A 25,567-nucleotide genomic window follows, 5' to 3' on the forward strand; every position below is an offset into this window, starting at 1 on the left:
GGTCAGAGCCTCAGAGACAGAACAGGTTCCAACCATATTGAACCCAGCACATGGACTTTGCCTATTGTGAAGACCATTAGAAGTGAGCCTGAAGGTGTTTGTTAACCCAGCTGTGTTCTCCTGGGCAGAACCCACCGACGCAGCGCAAGGTAACACCTGGCAGCCCCGCATCGGAAACTGCATCCTCAATGAGGGATCTCACAAGGTTCTGCAAATAGGGTTTAAGATACTTTGTTCAGTGGACCTAACTTGGTCCCTGTATCTGACCTGTGCTCCTTCGCGGTTGGCCTGAACTTGTGACTTTGTCCTGGTCTGGCATAACCAGATAACCACAGTTGGTGCTCTTTCCTTCTAAGCACTATTTTCACATAAACATTTAAAATTGCACATCTCTGGTTCTACGGATTGGATTTTTGTTCTCAAATGATTTAATACATTTTACTCTATTTCCTAACTTGGAATGGGATTTTTCTTTCTTGTGTTGTGTTTTCACTTTATTACTGTTTGAAGTGCTGCATAAATACTTTACATATAATTCAACTTCTTTTTGCCAAGCTAGCAGGGGGTATGAACAGGTTAATTTGGGGTTTGCTCGTGTTTCATCCTGACAAGGATTATGGTTGCTGCTTGAGCAGGGTTTCACACCGCTCAGCCAGTAAGCCAATTTCCTGCACTCTATTCTTTGGAATTTATTTGGAGAAGTCATGGAATATATACAAGTAGCCAGACATTAACTTTGTTGCCACAGTCAGGATGATGCATTAGCCACTGACGGCAATGCTTATGACTGCAGCTGCAGACATTATAGATTACTTTCTTGGAAGGCAGCAAGGATGTTAAAACGGAGCAGTAGTGCAGGTGACATAAGTTACTCTCAAACCCTGGGGATATGGAAGCCAAAGGCAGGCCAAGAGCCTGCACTATAGACAGGTGGAAAGGCTTTCTAAGCCAACTCAGCAGAGCCCTAGTGAAGGAAGACCTAGTTCTTGCTTTAGGTTTACTCAGTGCAGCAAAATTTCATTTTTCACAGAAAATGGCAGCAAGCATGAACACTGTCTTTCTCTGTCTCTCAATACCTTGGACATGAAAGTATGGGACATGCCAAATTTGTGCAGATTGGGACTCTATTAGAGGCAGTAAATACTCTGGGTATAGGGGTATTCTGAAGGTTTATACCCCACAAGGGGGCAAACACTAAACAGGGACTTCATTTCTTAGCAGTTAAACAGGTGTCAACCTTTTCAACAAGATGTTTTTCCATGACTGTTAGAAATGGGGTCTCTCGCTGGCAGTGATTTGAAAACCGTCTAAGTCAGGGTAAGGGAGCCACACAGCTAAGATAACCCCTACTCACCGCCTTGGTAGCTTGGCACGAGCAGTCAGACTTATCTCAGAGGCAACGTGTATTTGTACACATACAGTAACACAGTGAATGCACCACAAACATACTCCACACCAGTTAAAAAAAGCCAATATTTATCTGAGTAAAACAAAACCAAAACGACAAAAACCCAACATACTCAAGCAAAGACACAATTTTTTTTAGAGATTACATTTCAGTAAAGCGCTTAGAAACACAATAGCTCCGACTGGGACTGTTCCCAACAGTCCAATGCCACTTGCAAGGGAGTGAGGGCCGGTCAGAGTCGCACGGACCCCAGGTACAGTACCTTGTAAAACGAGAAAAAGACGTTGCACGGAGTCAGGGATGGGAGGCGTCGCTGGAACCAGTCCAGCGTCAGTTCCTTACTGCTATCAAGGAGGTGAGACATTGGTTCCCTACAGTTGCAGGGGAGGTGATGCATCGTTGTTGGCGAGGCATGGGTTCCTTACAATCTGGCAGGGGTTGACGAACCCAGCAGGATCCAGACGCGAGGCGCAGACTTTGCTGTGTTGCGATCACAGCACGGGGCCACAGGTGCAGTGGCGGAGTCAGAGTTGGGTGCCACGGACGTCAGTGACACAGCACTCTGGACTCCCACTGTGGCAGGACTTCGGAGGAGCAGCAATGGCATTGGGTCTGCGGCTTCGGTCACGGTCGTTCCACTCAGCGGGACCATGGCTCCGGTGCAGGCAGTGGCGGAGAGTCAGACATCGGCACCGGTACCGAATTTGCTCTGGAGTCCATGAAGTTGGTTTCTTCTTGGTTACACCAGAACTCACTCCCAAAGAACCAGGGACTGAATTTGGCACCACTTAGCGAGTCAGGACTCTCAGCAAGAGAACTCAGGTGCTGGCAATTGAAGTCCTTGATGTCCCTGAGACTTCTTAAGAGGAGGCACGCTCAGTCAAGCCCTTAGAGAACCTTTGGAAGCAGGATGTTGAAAGCAAAGTCCAGTCCTTTCACTCCCAGGTCAGAAGCAGCAGGCCAGCACAACAAAGCAACAGGCAGGGTGGCAGTCCCTCCTACAGCATCTAGCTCTTCTTCCTGGCAGAATGTCCTCAGTGCAGAAGGATTCTAACTTTGTGGGGTCAGAGGTCCAGTACCTATGCCCATTTCTTCCTCTGAAGTAGGCCAACTTGAAAGAAAAGTCCATGATTGCACAAGATCCTGAGTTTTCTGCCCTGGCACCAGACACACTCCAGGAGGTTGGAGACTGCTTTGTGTAAGGACAGGCACAGCCTTATTCAGGTGCAAGTGTCAGCTCCTCCCACCACTCTATCCCAGGAAGACCCATCAGGATATACAGGGCAGACCTCAATTCCCTTTGTGGGACTGTCTAGTGTCGTCCTGACCCAGACGTGTATTCGACAACCAGGCAGAGGCACACAATGGTTAAGCAAGAAAATACCCACTTTCTAAAAATGGCATTTTCAAACTTAAAATTTAAAAACCCACTTCATCAAAAGATGTATTTTTAAATTTTGAGTTCAGAGACCCCAAAGTCCAAAAGCTCGATCTGCTCCCAAAGGGAAATTACACCGAAAAATGTTTCAATGCAATCCCCATGTTACCCTATGGGAGAGATAGGCCTTGCAATAGTAAAAAACAAATTTAGCAGTATTTCACTATCAGGACATGTAAAACACACCAATACACGTCATACCTTTTAAATACACTGCACGCTGCCCATTGGGCTGCCTTAGACCTAACTTAGGGGTGACATATGTAGTAAAAGGGAAGGTGTTGTCCTGGCAAGTGGGTGCACTTGCCAGGTTGAAATTGCAGTTTAAAACTACCCACATAGACATTGCAGTGGCAGGTCTGAGACATGTTTATAGGGCTACTCGTGGGTGGCACAATCAGTGTTGCAGGCCCCCTAGTAGCAGTTGAAGTACGGGCCCTGGGCACACACAGTGCACTTTACAAGGGCTTACTGGTATATCAAATATGCCAATCATGGGAAAACCAAATACCAACACAATTTAGACAGAGAACACTTGCACTTTAGCACTGGTCAATAGTGGTAAAGTGCCCAAAGTCCTCAAGCCAGCAAAAACGAAATTCAGCACAGGATCAAAGACAGGGGGTCAGAAGTCAAAATGACAAGGGAAACCATGCAGAAAGGACCATTTCCGACACAGACTAATTGTTGTCACAGAGGAAAAGGTTAAGAATTACATTTCTTCATTCTGAAATGGATTAATTAGTCAAATTTAAAAAGGTAACACCTAGCTAGAAATCTCAATAGCAGAGTTCCAGAGGATTCAGTTGCACTATATATATGCTAGAACATCTGACCAACTGAAGCCTTTGAAGGCAGTAAATCTCTAAGCTCCTGCACCACATTATTCATTTGCCAATTTGCTTGATATAGGAGGTGGAAAGATTGTGTAAGTTACAATGTAAGGGAACTGTATTTTTACACTGCTGTTTTAACATTTTTACTGAGTATTTACAACCTGATTGGAAATAATTCAAGCATATTTGCCAAGGAATGATTAAATGCTGGCTAAGTACTACTTTTCTAAACAAGGCTAGCTTACTGGCATAGAGGTTATGACTGTTAGAATTGCCTTGAAAAGCCCTTTTTAATTGTTAATGCAGGAATTAAATGACTGCCTTCTGTACAGTTAACCTATCTATGGTCAAGCAATCAAAACAGTGTAGCTACAAGCCCATCGCACCCCTCTGCTTGCATCATTTTGCATACAAAAATATATGTATGCATGTACGGTTGTTTTGCATTCCTGCTTTCTTCACAGCAGTTATTGTCCTGTTATCTGGAAAAGCTATGTGATGTCATTCTTGGAATAAATACAGTGGTGCTCAAAGCTGAAAATTCAAGAATGACCTTTTGAGAGTTCATGGATGAGGTTCAACAAATGTGACTTACCTCACAAGCTGTCTTGTGTGCTTCTTCTGTGGACGATCCAGATTTCACACTGGTGATGAGGACAGGACACGGTTTGGTTGATCTTCAACCTGATGAGTGTAGTGTAATTACACATTTCTTTCACCCTGGGTGGTACTACTGCACTCTCAAAGTAACTTATCCTTGATGGTTAACTGCTTAACCGATTCAACAATAGAGTCCGTGCTCAAGTCCAATAAGGTGAGGTCTTGTAGGTCATATGGTCTGAGAAGATTATTCACGCTTCTCATGAGACCTTGTGAGGGTATTGAAACACACATTTTGCATTCCATTAGATGCACAGTCATGTTTGAGGAGAAGCTATTACCTGGACCTGCACTGTTATTGGATGATTTGTGACACTGGATAGTTCATCCGTTTGGTGTGCTAGATTTCATGCATGCGAAATTCTTTGATAACGCATCTATTTGCCTGGCAACTTGACGTATTCCACTGCATCTGCTCTGCTTTTTGTTGTTAGTAATGTGGGGTTTTAACCACGCCCACCTCAAGTCCATCACGTTCATTCGTTCCTAGGCTTGCCTTTCAATAATCCCTTGATGTCATTGGTAAATGCTTTACGTTTGTCCTGCCTTGAGGCTGTTTTTGTCACACCTTGCAGACTGCCTGCTACATGGTTTATTGCACGACTGTCAATATACTTCAGCGTGGGCAAATTATTTTCTCTCTCCCCTTCGTGCTGCATGGGGGCCATGGCGCTCACAGCACGAACAGGTACAACAGCGTGAACTAGTCGTATAAATCCTGTTTATTCCGAATATTTAGTACAGATACAATGCACTTAACTTTCCTCTCACCCTCATGAAAATAAGAAAACCTTCTTTATTCTGTATATTTTTTATTCTGTTGCGCCCCCTGTGTACTGCCCTTGGGGGGGGGGAGGGGCCTCGAGAACGCTATAGAGATTCACAAAATAAACAAAATAAATTGGCTGTGCCCTTGTTGCCTGGTGTTTATTCCGTCTTAGCTTGACGGATTGAGTTTCCTGTCCCTTGGGCTGACACAAAGCATAACACAAAATAACACCACATTGCATAGCATAACACAACATAGCATAGCATAACATAACATAACAGCATAACATAGCATAACAACGCACCACAGCATAGCAATACAACACAGCATAATACTACATAGCATGACATAAAACATAGCATAACAGCACAACATAGTTTAACAGCATAACACACCATAACACAGCATTACATACATAACACAGCATTACATACCATAACACAGCATTGCATACCATAACACAGCATTGCATACCATAACACAGCATTGCATACCATAACACACAGCATAGCATCCCATAACGCAGCATAAAATAACAGCATAACACAAAACAGCATACCATAACACAACACAACACAGCATAACACAACACAACACACCATAACACAGCATACCATAACACAACACAGCATAACACAACACAGCATACCATAACACAACACAGCATACCATAACACAACACAACACACCATAACACAACACAACACACCATAACACAACACAACACACCACACCATAACACAACACAGCATACCATAACATCATAACACAACATAAGTATATAGCATAACACAACACAGTATATCACAACATAGCACAGCATAACATTACATAGAATAGAACAGCATAACGCAACATAGCATAACACCACAACATAGCATAACAAACATAGCAGAACATAACACAACATAGCATAACACAGCATAACATTATACAATATAACACAACAGAACACAGCATATCAACACTGCATATCAACACAGCATATCAACACAGCATATCATAACACAGCATATCATAACACAGCATATCATAACACAGCATATCATAACACAACATATCATAACATATAATAACACAGCATCATAACACAACATATCATAACACAGCATCATAACACAGCATCATAACACAGCATCATAACACAGCATCATAACACAGCATCATAACACAGCATCATAACACAGCGTAACACAATATAATAGCATAGCGTAACTGTTACAGCATAACACAACATAGCATAGCACAGCATAGCACAACAGTACAGCACAACATAACGCAACATAGCATAACATAACACAAGATAACATAGCATAACACACCCTACCATATTTATAGCATAACACAATATAACACAGCATAACATAACACAACATAATATAGCATAGCATAACATAACATAACTAAACCCAACATAGCACAACCCAACGTAGCATAGCACAACATAGTATAGCATAACATTATATAACACAACACAGCATAACACAACACAGCATAACACAACACAGCATAACACAACACAGCATAACACAACACAGCACCACAACACAGCATCACAACACAGCATCACAACACAGCATCACAAAGCACAGCATAACATTGCATAACAATATAACAGCATAGCGTAACAATTTAACAGCATAGCGTAACAATTTAACAGCATAGCGTAACAATTTAACAGCATAGCGTAACAATTTAACAGCATAGCGTAACAATGTAACAGCATCGCGTAACAATGTAACAGCATCGCGTAACAATGTAACAGCATCGCGTAACAATGTAACAGCATCGCGTAACAATGTAACAGCATCGCGTAACACAACATAGCACAGCATAGCACAACATAACGCAGCATAGCACAACACAAGATAACATAGCATAGCACAACACAAGATAACATAGCATAACACACTCTACCATATTTATAGCATTGCATAACACAACATACCACAACATAAAACACAGCATAAGACCAATATAACATTGCATAACATAACACAACATTGCATAACATAACACAACATTGCATAACATAACACAACATTGCATAACTAAAGACAACATTGCATAACTAAACCCAACACAGAATAACTAAACCCAACACAGAATAACTAAACCCAACACAGAATAACTAAACCCAACACAGAATAACTAAACCCAACACAGAATAACTAAACCCAACACAGAATAACTAAACCCAACACAGAATAACTAAACCCAACACAGAATAACTAAACCCAACACAGAACATAACCCAACACAGAACATAACCCAACATAGAACATAACCCAACATAGAACATAACCCAACATAGAACATAACCCAACATAGAATAACATAACATAGAATAACCCAAGCCAACATAGAATAACCCAACATAGAATAACACAACCCAACATAGAATAACACAACATAGTATAGCATAACATTATAACACAACAGAACACAGCATAACACAACACTGCATTTCAACACAGCATATCAAAAGCATTATACAGCATATCAACAAGGCACAACACAACATAGCACAACACAACATAACGCAACATAGCATAACATAACACAAGATAACATAGCATAACACACCCTACCATATTTCTAGCATAACACAATATAACACAACATAACATAATACAACATAATACAACATAAAACACAGCATAAGAAAAAGATAACATAGCATAACGTAAAATAGTATAGCATAACACAAAATAGAATAACTAAACCCAACATAGCATAACTAAACCCAACATAGAATAACTAAACCCAACATAGAATAACTAAACCCAACACAGAATAACTAAACCCAACAAAACACATAATAACTAAACACAGAATAACACAACTCAACACAGAATAACACAACTCAACACAGAATAACACAACTCAACACAGAATAACACAACTCAACACAGAATAACACAACTCAACACAGAATAACACAACCCCACAACCCAGCACAGAATAACACAACCCAGCACAGAATAACACAACCCAGCACAGAACAACACAACCCAGCACAGAACAACACAACCCAGCACAGAACAACTAAACCCAGCACAGAACAACTAAACCCAGCACAGAACACAACCCAGCATAGAACAACACAACCCAGCATAGAATAACACAACCCAGCATAGAATAACACAACCCAGCATAGAATAACACAACCCAGCATAGAATAACACAACCCAGCACAGAATAACACAACCCAGCACAGAATAACACAACCCAGCATAGAATAACACAACCCAGCATAGAATAACACAACCCAGCATAGAATAACACAACCCAGCATAGAATAACACAACCCAGCACAGAATAACACAACCCAGCACAGAATAACACAACCCAGCACAGAATAACACAACCCAGCATAGAATAACACAACCCAGCATAGAATAACACAACCCAGCATAGATTAACACAACCCAGCATAGAATAACACAACATAGTATAGCATAACAATATACAATATAACACAACAGAACACTGCATATCAACAGCATAACAGCATATCAACACAGCATAACACAACAGCATATCAACACAGCATAGCATCACAACATAGCATCACATAATAACAGCATAGCGTAACAGCATATATCATAGCACAACATAGCACAACACAACATGACGCAACATAGTTCAATATACCACAAGATAACATAGCATAACGCACCCTACCATATTTATAGCATAGCTTAACACAATATAACACAACAAAACATACCACAACATAAAACACAGCATAACAATATAACATTACATAACACAACATAACATAACACAACACAACATAACACAACATAGCATAACTAAAGACAACACAGCATAACTAAAGACAACATAGAATAACATAACAAAGAATAACATAACATAGAATAACATAACATAGAATAACACAACCCAACATAGAATAACACAACCCAACATAGAATAACTAAACCCAACATAGAATAACTAAACCCAACATAGAACACAACATAGTATAGCATAACATAAAACAATATAACACAACAGCGTAACAGCGTAGCACAATAGCACACCATAGCATAGCACACCATAGCATAGCACACCATAGCATAACACACCATAGCATAACACACCATAGCATAACACACCATAGCATAACAAGACGGCATAACATAACATAAGATAGCACAGCATAACACAGCATACAAGATGGCATAACATAAAACATAGCATAACAATACAACACAGCCTAGCATAAGACAACATAGCGTAATATAGCCTATCATAGCATAGCACAACATGCATAACATAACCCACATAATTCCACGCCACATCACATACATCTACTCCATTCCAAACAAAAACACATTGGTAAAAAAAATTGTCATTTACAGCGCCAATAGCTCTAACTCTAGCAAACGAGCGACTGATTGCATTGTAAATGTTTGTTCTCTATCCTGTTGAGCAGTTTCACTAAGTCTTTGCAGCAGGGTACATAGCAGCGCTAAACACTTTAATGTGGAAGGAAGGAAGGCGTTCGATGTGGATCGACTGCACTTCGTGTAGAGGATTACTGCAGCTGGATCCTGAAGTCCGAGGCAGATAGGTGATTTCTTTATTATTTAATAAAGGCGCTTTTTCCAGCGCCTCGCCGCCGGCGCTTCTGCCCCCCTTGTGCCCCCCTGATTGCTGTCTCCCCGATTGTATATTGTGCCATTATTGTTTTTCTGATTGTGTGCTTTTCTTATTGTAACTGCTTGTATTTTGCTCGTTTTCAGTGTTTTGCCCCTTGTGCGCTCCCCGTTCCTTGCCGCTGCCTCCCTGCGGCCCCGCCCCCCTCGCGCCCCCATTTGCCGCTCCCTCCCGCCTCCCGCCTCCCAGCTGCTCCTCCCTCCCTTCTTAATGGCTGGCGCTGCGCGTCCACGCAGCGGGCGCGCCGCAGGCGCGCCGGAGGCGCGCCAGAGGCAAGCCCGTCTGCGCCCGTCCGCGCCTTGACCGCGCCCAGCGCCACACCCCCTGGCCCTCGCGCCCCCCGCATCCGCTACTCGATCAACGAACTCCGCGCCTTCAACCCCGGCCCCTCCACTGAATGCTACCGGGCATCCCCGAAGCACACTAAAGGACCTTTTTCCTGCCGTACCAGCAACTTCTCCTGCATCAGAACGACCAATCCAACTACGAAAACATCCAACCCCAACCACCTGAACTGCATCCTCATCAACACCCGCTCCGCACGAAAACACGCCATCGAGCTCTGGGATTTGCTCGACACCACTGCTCCTGACGTGGCTTTCCTGACCGAAACCTGGTGGAACGACTCCTCGTCTCCGGACATCGCCATCGCCATACCGGACGGCTACAAAATCACCAGAAGAGATCGAACCAACGGAATCGGCGGCGGAATAGCCATCGCTCACAAAGCTACCCTCAAAATCCACACCCACTCGGACGACACCCTCAGGACAGCCGAACACCTCCACTTCCAGATCCACACGGACCCCAACACGACCCTCAGAGGAACCCTCATTTACCGCCCTCCAGGACCAAGAGCCCCCTTCAACGACACCATCGCCGACCTTGCAAGCACCCACGCCCTCGCTTCCCCGGATTACATCCTCCTGGGAGATCTGAACTACCATCTGGAAAATGCCAACGACGTCAACACCGCGTCACTGACCTCCAACCTCCTCAACCTCGGTCTCCACCAGCTAGTCAACACACCTACCCACATCGCCGGTCACACCCTTGACCCCCTCTTCACCTCTAGCAACCACATTTCCTTCAGCCACACCTCCGAACTCCACTGGACTGACCATCACTGTGTCCATTTCACCTATAAGAAAACCACAGAGCAACACCGCATCCAGCTACCTCCCCACCGCCGCTGGGGCAAAGTCACCCAAGAACAACTGACCATCACCCTCATCAACAACCTTCCACCCGACGCAATCGACCCGAGCACAGCCGCCAACAACCTCCATCAATGGATCCTCGACTGCGCCAACACCCTTGCCCCTCTCAAGAAACCCACCACCATCCAAGGAAAGAAAAAACCAGCCTGGTTCACAGACGATCTCACCACCTCCAAAAGCAACTGCCAGAAGCTCAAAAAGAAATGGATCCAAGAACGCACACCCGACAACCTCGCCGCCCTCAAAAACGCCAACCGCGAACACCACCAACGGATCCGCACCGCCAAGCGTGCCCACTTCACCGAACGCATCAACAACAACGCCCACGACTGCAAAGAACTCTTCGGCATCGTGAAGGAACTCTCCAATCCGAAAGCCAACTCCAACGACATCCCGCCCTCCCAGAAACTCTGCGACGACCTCTCCACCTTCTTCCACCAGAAAATCACCACCATCCACGACAGCTTCATCACCGGTCCACCGCCAGACCCCACCCCCGACGTCTCCTCCCGCGACTGCCGCCTCACCGCCTGGACCCACGTGGACGAGGCAGAAACCATAGCAACCATGAACACCATCCACTCAGGCTCCCCCACAGACCCCTGCCCCCATCATGTTTTCAACTCAGCCAACGCCACCATCGCCCCCGAACTCCGCAAGATCATCAACCTCTCCTTCACTTCTGCCACCTTCCCGGACAGCTGGAAACACGCAGAAATCCAACCCCTCCTCAAAAAACCCAAGGCTGACCCCAACGACCTCAAAAACTTCCGTCCGATCTCTCTCCTCCCTTTTCCAGCGAAAGTCATCGAGAAGATCGTCAACACTCAGCTCACCCACTTCCTCGAAGACAATTCCATCCTGGACCCCTCACAATCCGGATTCAGACGAAACCACAGCACTGAGACCGCCCTCCTCGCCGCCACAGATGACATCAGACATCAAATGGACAACGGCGAAACCTCAGCCCTCATCCTCCTCGACCTATCAGCCGCTTTTGACACCGTCTGCCACCGCACCCTACTGACCCGCCTCCAGGAAGCCGGCATCCAAGATAAAGCCCTCCACTGGATCTCATCCTTCCTCTCCGACAGAACGCAGAGAGTCCGTCTCTCCCCTTTCCGCTCCAAAGCCACCAACCTCATCTGCGGCGTCCCCCAAGGATCCTCCCTCAGCCCCACGTTGTTCAACGTCTACATGGCCCCCCTCGCTCAACTGGCCCGCCAACATCATCTCAGCATCATCTCCTACGCCGACGATACCCAGCTCGTCCTCTCCCTGACCAAAGACCCGCTCACCGCCAAAACAAACCTCCACGAGGGACTAAAATCCATCGCCGATTGGATGAACAACAGTCGCCTGAAACTCAACTCCGACAAGACGGAAGTCCTCATCCTCGGACGCACTCCCTCGGCCTGGAACGACGCATGGTGGCCCTCCGTCCTCGGACCCCCACCCACCCCTGCCAGCCACGCAAGAAACCTCGGCTTCATCCTGGACTCCGCCCTCACCATGTCCAAACAGGTCAGCGCCGTCTCCTCCTCCTGTTTCAACACCCTTCGAATGCTCCGCAGAATCTTCAAGTGGATTCCAACAGAAACCAGAAAGACGGTGACCAAGGCCCTCGTCAGCAGCAGACTTGACTACGGCAACGCACTCTACACAGGCATCCCAACCAAAGACATCAAACGCCTCCAACGTATCCAAAATGCCTCCGCCCGACTGATCCTCAACATACCCCGCCGAAGTCACATCTCCCCTCACCTAAAGGAACTCCACTGGCTCCCGGTAGACAAGAGGATCACCTTCAAACTCCTGACCCACGCTCACAAGGCACTTCACAACACCGGACCCTCCTACCTCAACACCAGACTCAACTTCTACACTCCAACACGTCAACTCCGATCCGCCAACCTCGCCCTCGCCATCGTACCCCGAATCCAGCGCAAGACATCCGCCGGCAGATCCTTCTCCTTCCTCGCCGCCAAGACCTGGAACTCTCTCCCCACATCTCTTCGCCAGACCCAGGACCTCCTCGCATTCAGAAGGCTCCTCAAGACCTGGCTCTTCGACCGCTAAACCAGCAGCGCTCCCCCCCCCCCCTCAGCGCCTCGAAACCCTGACGGGTACATAGCGCGCTTTATAAATACTATGATTGATTGATTGATTGATTGATTGATTAATCTGTGTCTAACTCACAGACTAGCACTATTTTGGAAGTGTGCCTTGTGTAACAAAGTACTGTGTGCATTTAGTTCACAGATGCATATCGTTTTAAAGTTACAGTGTGGCTTGTTCAGAAACGTGCACTGTTTAAGAGACTTGAGTGCTTTGTTCACTGACACACACCTTTTTTTTTTTTTAGGTAATGTTTATACGAACAGTTACAATTGTCTTATCAAGGGTTTAATAGCACTTATATCCTCTTTTTCAGTTGTGCCTTACATCGTGGGAATGATTGTGGGAAAAAATGTCTGCATTAGCTTTAATTATATTGTTTTGCATAATCCAAAATGCCTCTCCATTTTTTCCACATCATGGTGAATCATATATTAGATGGAGTACGTGCAATAATGTTTTTTTATTACTCTAATGGTACACATTTATGTGCAGAAAGAAAATCAGCACTTTTATTACACTACTGCGGTGCTGAGCATCAGGAAGTGTTGGATCTTTCTGTTGAGCTATGCAGATGCTAACGGTTTGAATGAATTTGTAATTTCTTTTATGAGACTTTACTTATATTATTTACCCAAATTAAGAACAATTCTGGAGAGCTATTTTGGAAAACAGATGGAAAGGGATGATGAATCCGTTCAAGAATGTGATTGTATTAAGGAAACTAGAAGCGTTGGTTATGTTTGGAGCTTCTTCAGAAGAAAGAATGTGTTATCAGTTGTATTGCACTGTAAATAAAAAATAAAAAAAGAGAGAAGAACTCTGACTCAAAGATAAGCCTCTACTTTGTGATATCATTGTTGCTGCAAAAAGGGTTGAGCACATGCCATGATGTTTGAAGGACTTAAGTTCTAAAGTGAAAGCTAAAATGTGGGGGGCTTAGAGAGGTTCTGCTGTAAAAAAAAAAAAAAAACACCTGGGAACAAATAAAAGACTGTATTCCAAGGAATCTGTTTTTGCTGAGGAGACATAGGTCATTTTGCTAGTTCAAAAATGCCCGCTATAAAAGCAGTCTGTACAGAATGTGGGGGAAGGGCTGTAGGAAAGTACCATCTTGCCTGGCATGTTACCCCCATATTTCACTGTATATATGTTGTTTTAGTGTATGTGTCACTAGGACCCTGCCAGCCAGGGCCCCAATGCTCATAAGTGTGCCCTGTATGTGTTCCCTGTGTGATGCCTAACTGTCTCACTGAGGCTCTGCTAACCAGAACCTAAGTGGTTATGCTCTCTCTGCTTTCTAAATTGTCCCTAACAGGCTAGTGGCCAATTTCACCAATCCACATTGGCATACTGGAACACCCTTGTAATTCCCTAGTATATGGTACTGAGGTACCCAGAGTAATGGGGTTCCAGGACATCCCTATGGGCTGCAGCATTTCTTTTGCCACCCATAGGGAGCTCTGACAATTCTTACACAGGCCTGCCACTGAAGCCGGAGTGAAATAACGTCCACGTTATTTCACAGCCATTTACCACTGCACTTAAGTAACTTATAAGTCACCTATATGTCTAACCTTTACCTGGTAAAGGTTGGGTGCAAAGTTACTTAGTGTGTGGGCACCCTGGCACTAGCCAAGGTGCCCCCACATCGTTCAGGGCGAATTCCCCGGACTTTGTGAGTGCGGGGAACGCGTGCACTATACATAGGTCACTACCTATGTATAGCGTCACAATGGTAAACCCGAACATGGCCATGTAACATGTCTAAGATCATGGAATTGTCACCCCAATGCCATTCTGGCATTGGGGAGACAATTCCATGATTTCTGGCATTGGGGAGACAATTCCATGATCCCTCGAGTCTCTAGCACAGACTGGGTACTGCCAAACTGCCTTTCCCGGGGTTTCACTGCAGCTGCTGCCAACCCCTCAGACTGCTTTCTGCCCTCCTGGGGTCCAGCCAGGCCTGGCCCAAGAAGGCAGAAAAAAGGACTTCCTCAGAGATAGGGTGTTACACCCTCTCCCTTTGGAAAAAGGTGGCAGGGCTGGGGAGGAGTAGCCTCCCCCAGCCTCTGGAAATGCTTTGATGGGCACAGATGGTGCCCATCTCTGCATAAGCCAGTCTACACCGGTTCAGGGATCCACCAGCCCTGCTCTGGCGTGAAACTGGACAAAGGAAAGGGGAGTGACCACTCCCCTGACCTGCACCTCCCAGGGGAGGTGCCCAGAGCTCCACCAGTGTGCCCCAGACCTCTGCCATCTTGGATTCAGAGGTGTGCACACTGGACTGCTCTGAGTGGCCAGGGCCAGCAGGTGACGTCAGAGACTCCTTTTGATAGGCTCTTACCTGTGTTACTAGACTATCCTCCTTCCTAGGTAGCCAAACCTCCTTTTCTGGCTATTTAGGGTCTCTGCTTTGGGGAATTCTTCAGATACCGAACGCAAGAGCTCACCAGAGTTCCTCTGCATCTCTCTCTTCACCTTCTGCCAAAGGATCGACCGCTGACTGCTCAGGACGCCTGCAAAACTGCAACAAAGTAGCAAAGACGACTACTGCAACCTTGTATCGCTTATCCTGCCGCCTTCGACTGTTTCCTGGTGGTGCATGCTCTGGGGGTAGCCTGCCTCCTTCTTGCACCAGGAGCTCTGAAGAAATCTCCTGTGGGTCGACGGAATCTTCCCCCTGCAACCGCAGGCAACAAAAGACTGCATCACCGGTCCTCTGGGTCCCCTCTCAGCACGACCAGCATGGTCCCTGGAACTCAGCAACTCTGTCCAAGTGACTCCCACAGTCCAGTGACTCTTCAGTCCAAGTTTGGTGGAGTTAAGTCCTTGCCTCCCCACATGAGACTGCATTGCTGGGTACCGCGTGATTTGCAGCTTCTCCGGCTCCTGTGCACTCTTCCAGGATTTCTTTCGTGCACAGCCAAGCCTGGGCCCCGACACTCTAACCTGCAGTGCAAAACCTTCTGAGTTGTCCTCCGGCGTCGTGGGACTCCCTTTTCTGACTTCGGGTGGACTCTGGTTCACTCCTCTTCCAAGTGCCTGTTCCGGTACTTCTGCGGGTGCTGCATGCTTCTGTGAGAGCTCCCTGACTTGCTAGGCGCCCCCTCTGTCTCCTCATCCAAGTGGCGACATCCTGGTCCCTCCTGGGCCACAGCAGCATCCAAAAACACTAACCGCGACCCTTGCAGCTAGCAAGGCTTGTTTGCGGTCTTTCTGCGTGGGAACACTTCTGCAAGCTTCTTCACGAAGTGGGACATCCATCCTCCAAAGGGGAAGTTCCTAGTCCTCTTCGTTCTTGCAGAAACCAAAGCTTCTTCCATCCGGTGGCAGCTTCTTTGCACCCTCAGCTGGCATTTCCTGGGCATCTGCCCACTCTCGACATTGTCACGACTCTTGGACTTGGTCCCCTTGTTTCACAGGTACTCAGGTCCGGAAATCCACTGTTGTTGCTCTGCTTGTGTTGGTCTTCCTTGCAGAAACCCCCTATCACGACTTTTGTGCTCTCTGGGGGTAGTAGGTGCACTTTACACCTACTTTTCAGGGTCTTGGGGTGGGCTATTTTTCTAACCCTCACTGTTTTCTTACAGTCCCAGCGACCCTCTACAAGCTCACATAGGTTTGGGGTCCATTCGTGGTTCGCATTCCACTTTTGGAGTATATGGTTTGTGTTGCCCCTATACCTATGTGCTCCTATTGCAATCTACTGTAACTTTACATTGCTTGCATTACTTCCTTTTGCTATTACTGCATATTTTTGGTATTGTGTACATATATCTTGTGTATATTTGGAATCCTCATACTGAGGGTACTCAGAGAGATACTTTTGGGATACTGTCATGAAAATAAAGTACCTTTATTTTTAGTATATCTGTGTATTGTGTTTTCTTATGATATTGTGCATATGACACCAGTGGTATAGTAGGAGCTTAGCATGTCTCCTAGTTCAGCCTAAGCTGCTCTGCTATAGCTACGTTCATCACCCTGAGCTGCTAGAAACACCTCTTCTACACTAATAAGGGATAACTGGACCTGGTACAGAGTCTAAGTACCCCTTTGTACCCACTACAAGCCAGGCCAGCCTCCTACAAGGGCATTTCATAAAAGGTTGTCAAAGTGTTTCCAGTGGAAGAGAATGTGTTAAATAGATTAGTGAGAATATTGTATTGCAGGCTGGTAGCATGTGCAAAGGTAATTTGGTGGATATTGTCATGGTAAATGGGTAATCTGTTAAACTCAACTTTGATTAATGCTCTGACTATGCTGTACTGATTAGCTCTTACAGGCAGTAAATAATATTTGTGAGGATTACAGTTGTGCCAAATACAATATGATAATAAGAACAGGGGACTAAAGCAAATACATGAATTTCATTATACCAGATTTTAATGCCGAAAGTTTATAGTAAGGCTTGATTGTCAGGTCATGCGAGGAGGTTTTAACCTTTTAGATGGGAACAAAAGAATCGTTTTTAGTGTTTTTTCATATATGAACATATATTTTTAGGATATGCACACAGGACTTTTTCTAAGCCCTTTTTTGCATCAAACAGACCTTCATGGTAATTATGATATTGGTGGGAGTTCTCAAATGCTGCTAAATAATATTGGAATAAGGCCCGTGCCGGTGAAAATCTTATATGAGAAAGCACATTGTTTTTTTTTTTAAATAAGTGTGGCCCAATTTGCACGTTTATAATTTATAGCTGGCCGGCTAAGAATTGGTTTGTTATTACATGTCACATGACTAAAGTTAAAGCCTTTTTGCTTATGTGGAATGAGTGTTAAGATGATTTAGAAAAAACTGGGTATCCAGCAAAATGACAACTAGCTTTGTTTTTATGATGCTATTCATTAAAGGTTGTCTTATTTAAAGATTTTTAGTGTATTTGTATTGTAGGTTTTAATTAACTGAACAATAAAGTATTTTTTTACTTTTATTTTTATTTTTTATTCTTGCTCCAGATTGACTCTGTGGTGTTAAAGAATACAGGTGTTAATCCTGGAGGTTACAGTTGGCATCGTATTAATATGTCTGTTTATTTCCATACACTTTTGTATTTCAGAGCAAAGCACCCTGAAGGGAAAGTGTATGTTGCTCTCAAAGGTAGCAAAAATTTGGGCTGCACTCGGCCCAATGCTGATCCACAAGTATGTCTTAAACAAGTCTTGGATAAATGTGATTGTTCAAAAGAAAGTGGCTGTTTGGATTCTCCAGAAAAAAACTGAAGATTTTTAGATCAGATTTGGTTGTCTTAAAGGATTGTATTGAAAAAGGTGAGAAAACTTCCTCTAATAAGATAACAACTCCTGTAGAAGCCACAGAGTGGCTTGCTCCAGCTCTTGTAGCCCCTAAACCCAATGGTGATATTACGTTACACATAGACCTAAGGCATTTGAATAAAAAGGTTGTGGTGGATTAATTTCCATAACCAAATATGGTGGAAATGCTGTCCACCATCTCGGAATCCAAGTATTTCACCAAGCTGGATTTAGCCTCTGCATATCACCAGATAAAGTTACATGATCAGACACAAGAACTTCCATCATTTATTACACCTATGGATACTTTCAAATTTCTGAGGCTGCCAGTTGATCTAGCTTTGTGGTTTTGGTATTTCAAAGAGTCATGCACAGTTCATTTGGTCATGTGTGGTGTCAGATGTTTCCAAGATAAGCTGCTATTTGAGGCAACTTGAAAAGAACACAATCTTAGGGCGAGTCAAGTCTTTAGAAATCTGTAAGAATCTTTTTTGGAGCTAACCTAGAATAAGTGCAAGTTTGGAATGAGTGAAGTAGCCCGTTTGGGGCAGAGCCTAAAGAGGAAGTAGTTTAAACTATATGGAAACTTGCTATACCTGCTAGTAAGGATGAAACATTTTATATGAATGCTGGATTTCTACAGTAGGTCCATACCTAATCTGGTCCATATGCCCTTTGCTTTGAGGAATGTGTGCAGGAAGTGTTTACAGCAGTTATGTCAAAAATAATTTTGTTGGCTTAAAGGGAAGAGCATATGAAAACACCCGAATTACAGGCTTTTGTACCACAAAATAAAACTATTGTTACTGATGCTAGCATGAAAGTCCTTGGTGCGATTCTTTTCCAGGTCAACATTGAAGGAGAAAGAGTTATTTCTTTTGCCTCGCTTATGTCGAGGGGAGCTGAACTACACTACCCCATCATAGAAAAGGAAGTTTGGCGGTCAGTTGAGCTCTTAAGAAATCCATCAATCTTCTTTGGGGTAACACTTTTATCAGGTCGGACCATACCCATCTGAAAGAGATCTTCATAAAAAAAAAAAAAAGGGGGTTGGGATACAGTTTATGCATGTATTTGAAAATCAGTAGTGGAATTACTGGAACATGCTCTTAAAAAGGAGTATGTACCCGGTAAATAAACTTTGTGCACACTGCCTGTCCCCCCGTGTATAAGACAATTCTAGGTCAGGAGAGGAAAGCATAAATGAGGATGTGTGGTTGGAGCCAAGTGTATGTTTGGTGAACCAAGGGGTTGTACCAAAAGAATACAGAGAAACTGAAATATCACAGGATTACCTATTGTCTAAATGAAAAAACATTTGAGTGATGAGTGGCCAGAGGCGAAATTGCTTGAAGAATCACAATTGTACGTTGAAGTTATTGATGAATAGTCCTTCAGCGATAATCTAATGTTTCAAGAAAATTAAGGAGAAAGGTGTGGGATATTGCTAATGAAGCTAATTTCAGTATTCATAAAACTAAGAAATGTTTTTGTACCGAACTTTGGTAGCCTGTTTTTGATCTAGAGGTGGAAAGATTTGTTTAAAGTTGCAGTGGATGTCTTGCCAGTGACAACATTTTGAAAACCAATGTTTTCCCTATGGTTTGCAGAGAGCTTCTGGAGTGGCCCTTGGGAAGATTTCTGTTGATATCCTGGGACCTCCGAGTGGAAAATAGTTCACCATTTTTATTGATGCAGTCGATATATTCTCAAGGCATTTTCAGTGTGAAAGATATCACTTCTAGTAAGTTTATCAAATTTCTTCCGTGAAGGTTTTTCCATAACAGTGTTAATGGTTACTATTATGTTCCAGAGAGAAGGAGTTTTTGTAGAGTTGTGGAAATCTACAAAAATGTTCTTTCTATCACCTGGAGCGCAAGGGCATGGAAGAAAAACTTAATCGCACTCTGAAAGAGGATATACAAATAGCTAAAAAGAATAATTTAAACTGGTGAAGAGAATTACAAGAGAGACTAGTTGCTTACAGATTGTCACTACATACAATAACCAAAAAAACAACTTTTAAACTATTTAGGGGTACAAGGCCTCATCTTCCCAGGTTCCCAGGGCCAGATCTCTTTCCCCAAAACCGTACTGATATTGGCAACTTCAGCCACCCTTGAAAATCCCTAGTAAATGGTACCACTGGTACCTAGGGCATGGGTACTGAAGAGGGCGCCCAAGCTGCAGCACCCATTGTGCCACTCTGAAAGGCCCCACACCATCCTTATGCAGACTGCCATTGCAAGTTGCATGACAAGGTGTAGCCAAAATTGCAAATTCAACATAGCACTCAGCCTGAGTGCCATGTCCCACTAACACTGCATGCAACATAGATAAGTAACCCCTCCAGCAAGCCTCGATTTGCTATGGCAGGGTGCACTATCACACATGTGAGGGCATATGTGCATGAGCAAATATGCCCCTACTGTGTCTATGTCAGTTCTTAGACACAGTATGTGTACAGGGAAGCCATACTCAGTATATGTGCTGGACATTGGTCACTGAATTGCCCAGCTATATGATGGCCTCTCTGAACCCTGGGGTGTTTGGTATCAAACAACTCCAAATAATAAACCTCACTGTTGCCAGTGCTGGATTTATTTTAAAATGTACCCCGAGGGCACCATAGAGGTGCCCACTGAAAACCTAACAGGCCTGGTATGGTTGCTGACTGGTCGTAACCAGCCTGCCACCACCAGACATGATTCTTTTCTCCTTGGGTGAGAGCCTATGCTCTCAAGAACCAGAAGACAAAGTCCTCCTCCCCCAAGCAGGCAGGCACCATGCTCAGGCGGGAAGCTACAAAGGCTATACCTGCTTTGAAATGCAACCCCAAGCTTCTGCTGCAACCAGCAAAAGGAAACCCCCTGGTTCAGTCCCCACTTTAGATGGGAAAACCAGTGGGAAAACTAGAAAAAAATAGGAGGAGTGGCCACCCTCAGTCAGCACCAGCTTTCAGGTGTGGCAGGCGAGGTGACCCCTCCATTTCATTTCCCACCATCTTGGCTGGAAGGAAAAATAAACAATTAAGGTCAGGGTTGTGTCTCCCTCCCAAAGGAGGTGGACACACAGCTGGTGTAGCCACCCTAAGGTAGGTAGCCCAAGGGCTACTACCAGGTACTCTCCTAAATACAGTATTTAGGTGGCATCCATTGACCATAACTTTAGATTCCTGATGACCTAAGAAGAGCCAAACACCACAAAAGGTGTGCCAGCAGAGAAGACTGAAGACACCAACTGACTTGGCCCCAGCCCTACCGGCAGCGCTCGAAGAACCTGCACCCAAAAGACAACTTGTCTTGCAGCCCAGTGACCTCCAAAGCCTTGGGAGGACTGCCTACTTTCGGTAAGGTCCAAGATCTCTTGTGGACAGCGGACCTGTCCAAATGACACAAACTTTAAAAAAAAAAAAAAAAAAAAAAAAGGAGTCTGCCTGAGGAACCGCAAAACTGCCTCTGGACCCACCTCTGCACCCGTTGCTCACTGCCAGAGTCCAAGTGGCCCACCGTTCCTGTGAAGGGAACCCAGCGCTTCTGACCAATAGTCCACCATGGGCTGACCCCTGTTTGACTCCACAGCAACACCTACAACCTTAATCCGAAAACTTCCCCTGACCGCAACCTGTCCAGTAAGCTGTTTCCAACGCCAAGAGACACCCCCGCACCGGAGCCTCTGGGCCTTGGGGAGCTGGACCATCTGTGTCCCTTACAACCCCTGGCATCTCTACTTACCAGGGCAGCCGTCTGGTTGTCTTCTTCCAGCCTCCTGGCCAGAGCCTGCAGCCTGTTTCTGAAACCAAGCTCCTCCATTGTATAACATTGGGTGGCAGACACTGTTGGCACACTGCTCCCGGCCGCCCCTGTGCCGTTCAGAGTGTAAGTTTGGTGCTGCCTTGTGGCTCCCTTGTACTTACTTCAACTCCAGGATATCGACCCTGACACCACACTACTCACCTGGGAACAACACATCTTCGGTTACCCCCTGGTCTTCATTTGTTAACATTCAGTGCCATTCGCTGTGTTGGCACTATGCACCGGGCCGCCTCTGTGCTGCTGAGGGTGTACGTTTGGTTCAGTCTTGTGCTCCACCTACACCCCCCCCCCCCTTGGTGCTTACATAAACCCCCGGAGACCAACCTCTAATGCTGCTTTTACTCACCTGTGAGCAGTGCATCTTAGTTCATCCCCAGTCTCCATTGGTTAACATTGGGCACCTGACTCTGAATTTAACCTCTGTAACTGGCTTTACCTGTGCCTCTGGGGGTGCACTCCTGGTGCTGATTTGAACCTTGCCTGATGCTGACCTAAAACCCTAAAGACTGGATCTGTAAGTTGTGTACTTACATGCAAAACTGCATTCATGTTTTCCTCCCATAGGATTGCACTGAAGATTCTGAAAAGTGTAAATTTTTGAAACTGAAAAGTATTTTTAATTAACAAAATGCTTATCTTGTAACAAAGTTCTTGGTCCGAAAAATGTAAAACCAACAAGATTCACGTCACTGAGTCAGGTTTGTACTGTCTCTTGTTTGGTGTTCATGGAAAATAATTGGAATTCTGTCTTGATTGGATTGAGCTTCAAGTAGGCGCTGGACATTGAGCTATAGATGATGTACAAGCAGTGACTGAAGCGTTGGATGTCTGAACCAGAACAGACTTTCAAGCAGACTTGTACACCAACATATTTTTGAATATTGCTGTCTGTGAGTAAAGCACCAAGTGGCTTTATGTAAAGGTTGAAGATGACAGGAGGCAGTATGGAACCCGGGGGGACTCCACACATAACAGGGATTTTTGATGACCTGGAGTTGCCCATGTGAACAACTGGTGTAGGCTAGAAAGGTAAGAGGATGAACAGTGAAGATTATTGTCAGTGAATCCCATTCGCAACTCAAGGGTGTATATGAGGATGAGATGGCTGACTGTGTCGAAGGCAGTTGAGAAGTCGAACAACATCAGGAGGCAGTGGTCCTCCTCATCTGCGATCAAGAAGACATTCTATACAATATGTTAGTTGGTGATCTCTATGCTGTGGCATAACCTGAAGCTAGACTGGTAGTCATACAGGTGATGGTTAGCATTGACATGATCTTGGAATTCTTCCAATGAACTTGTCGATGAATGGTAGGTGAGTGACAGGACTGTAGTTGGCAAGGTCAAAGTCTATTGTATGTTTCTTTAAGAGTGGGAGGATCTGAGCAGTCATGATAGTTCCGGGACAATGCATTAAGTGAGGGAGGTACTTACAATCGCATGTAGGAGGTAAGAGAGCATCCCCCAGAAAAAGCTTTGATTAAGGATGATGGTAAGACATCTTCATCAGTGGCAGATTTAAAGGACTTGAATATGTCAACAAGATCTGGTGGAAACAGGGCGTTGAATGCTGAACATTGTGAATTGTACTGGAAGGGGTGTAAGATGAAGCAGACTTGGAATTATCGATGTGCTGTCAGACCTGTATTTTTCACTGAAGAAATGGCTGATGGCATTGCACGTTTCTGTGGCATGGGGAATAAGCAGTTCTTGCAGGGGGTTGATGCAGTGCTCAATTGTCCTGAACAGTGCTCTGCTTCGGTTGGTGGCTTTATTGATGTATATTGTTTAGTACTTTGCTTTGACTAATGAGATGAGCTGTATGCGAGTTGCATGGAGGGCATTCAGTATCAAGAGGTCATCAGAAGTTCTGTTTTTCTCCCATTTCTGTCTGCGAATAGATCATTTAGTGTCAGCAAGATCTTTAGAATACCAGGGTGATGAAGGCTTTGGCTTGCACTTGTGTGTTGTAATTGTGGTGTGGGTGTTCACAAAGCTTTCCAAAAGACTGTTTAAGTTGTTCAGAAGGGAGTTTGCATGGGACCTGTAGCTGATGGGGTGAGAGAGGAATTCCAGCATTAGGCTGTCTATAAAGAAATCTTTGAAGGATCTGAAGGTTTGTTCTTCTCTTTTGTTGACTTTGGTTTGTTAGTAGTAAGCTGTGCAGGGAGATAGGGATGGCAGAATTGTCAGTCCAGTTCAAGGGTTTAGTGGTTTGCTAGTGATGCTGAGAAGGTAAGATTCAGGATGTGGCTTTTGAAGTGTGTTGGGTGTGTGACATGCTGTAACACGTTGCTGTACCACACTGAGCTGAGTTGATGAGGTTGAAGAGGATGTCTTGGTTGTTTTGAGCTTGCACTGTCTGGGAGGTTGAAGTCACTTCAGAGGACAGTGTGGGTATGTTGGATGGACCAATTGGAGCGGAGATCTGATAATTCATCATCAAAGTCCTTGTTCTGCCCAGGAGGTTTATAGAGTAGACCAAATGGGGAGTCGGAGTTGCAGATAGTGAAACGGCATGGATAGGTAGGTGGTAAGCTTTTAACAGATGGTAATGACAACGCAACAGTGCTACTTGGTTCATCCAGTCAAAATCCTTCCCCCTTTCTACTTAAGAGTGACCTCCACAGTCGAAATGGATGCTGTTTATTTTTTAATATGGGTAGCAAGGCATATGGACCCATTAACTATGCAGTGGTTACCTCCCCAGAATTATCACCACCATTTAAGTGACTGTGGTATGAGTCAAGATCATCTGGCTGGCCCAGATATTGCACTGAGGGATACATCATTAACATGTTCATATGCCCTTAATTCAGCTTTGGTTCTACGTGCAGCTTTTCCTTCACCAGTTTCTAATCCAGCTCCACTTGAAGTGTGTCACCTGTAGTTATGGAATGGCCATCATTGGGACACTCAAGAAAGGGAATAAGTCAGCTGAGAGGTCTGTGTCAGCATTACCTTTGAAAAACAATTTGTGGTCTCAACAACAAAAGCCAGTTAACTTAAACTTAGGAGGTCATGTTAGTAATTAAGAAACCCGTAGTATTTTTCCCTCAAAATTGTAGAAATGTGTGCAGTGTTTCAAAATGGCTTCCCCTAAAGACATGATGAAACTCTTCTTTGCTTTTCAACTTTAATTAATAAAGGATCTTATGTTAAATTGGTTATACTCATAACCCAAAGGGCACCAGATACAGATTGCTCAACTTCATTAAGGGTACAACTATAGAAAAAAGGAAGCATGCTTTTTGGTTTTTCACAGTTGAAAACCCCATGTCTTAGTGTAAAGTTGTATTTTATGCTGGGGCTCTCACTATTAAGAATGTTTTGGCAACTGAAGTCACAGGCTGACTGCTCTATTGTCT

General features: G+C 44.6%; 1 protein-coding gene across 1 annotated transcript in view; it reads right to left on the reverse strand.

Annotated features, from left to right (window-relative positions):
• The window catches only part of POLA1 (DNA polymerase alpha 1, catalytic subunit), a 1,729,782-nt gene that overhangs the window by 748,324 nt on the left and 955,891 nt on the right, over positions 1-25,567 (reverse strand). The gene's annotated exons all lie outside the window — the stretch shown is intronic.

This window comes from Pleurodeles waltl, chromosome 8 (assembly GCF_031143425.1).
Source record: "Pleurodeles waltl isolate 20211129_DDA chromosome 8, aPleWal1.hap1.20221129, whole genome shotgun sequence".
Classification (NCBI taxonomy): Eukaryota; Metazoa; Chordata; class Amphibia; order Caudata; family Salamandridae; genus Pleurodeles; species Pleurodeles waltl.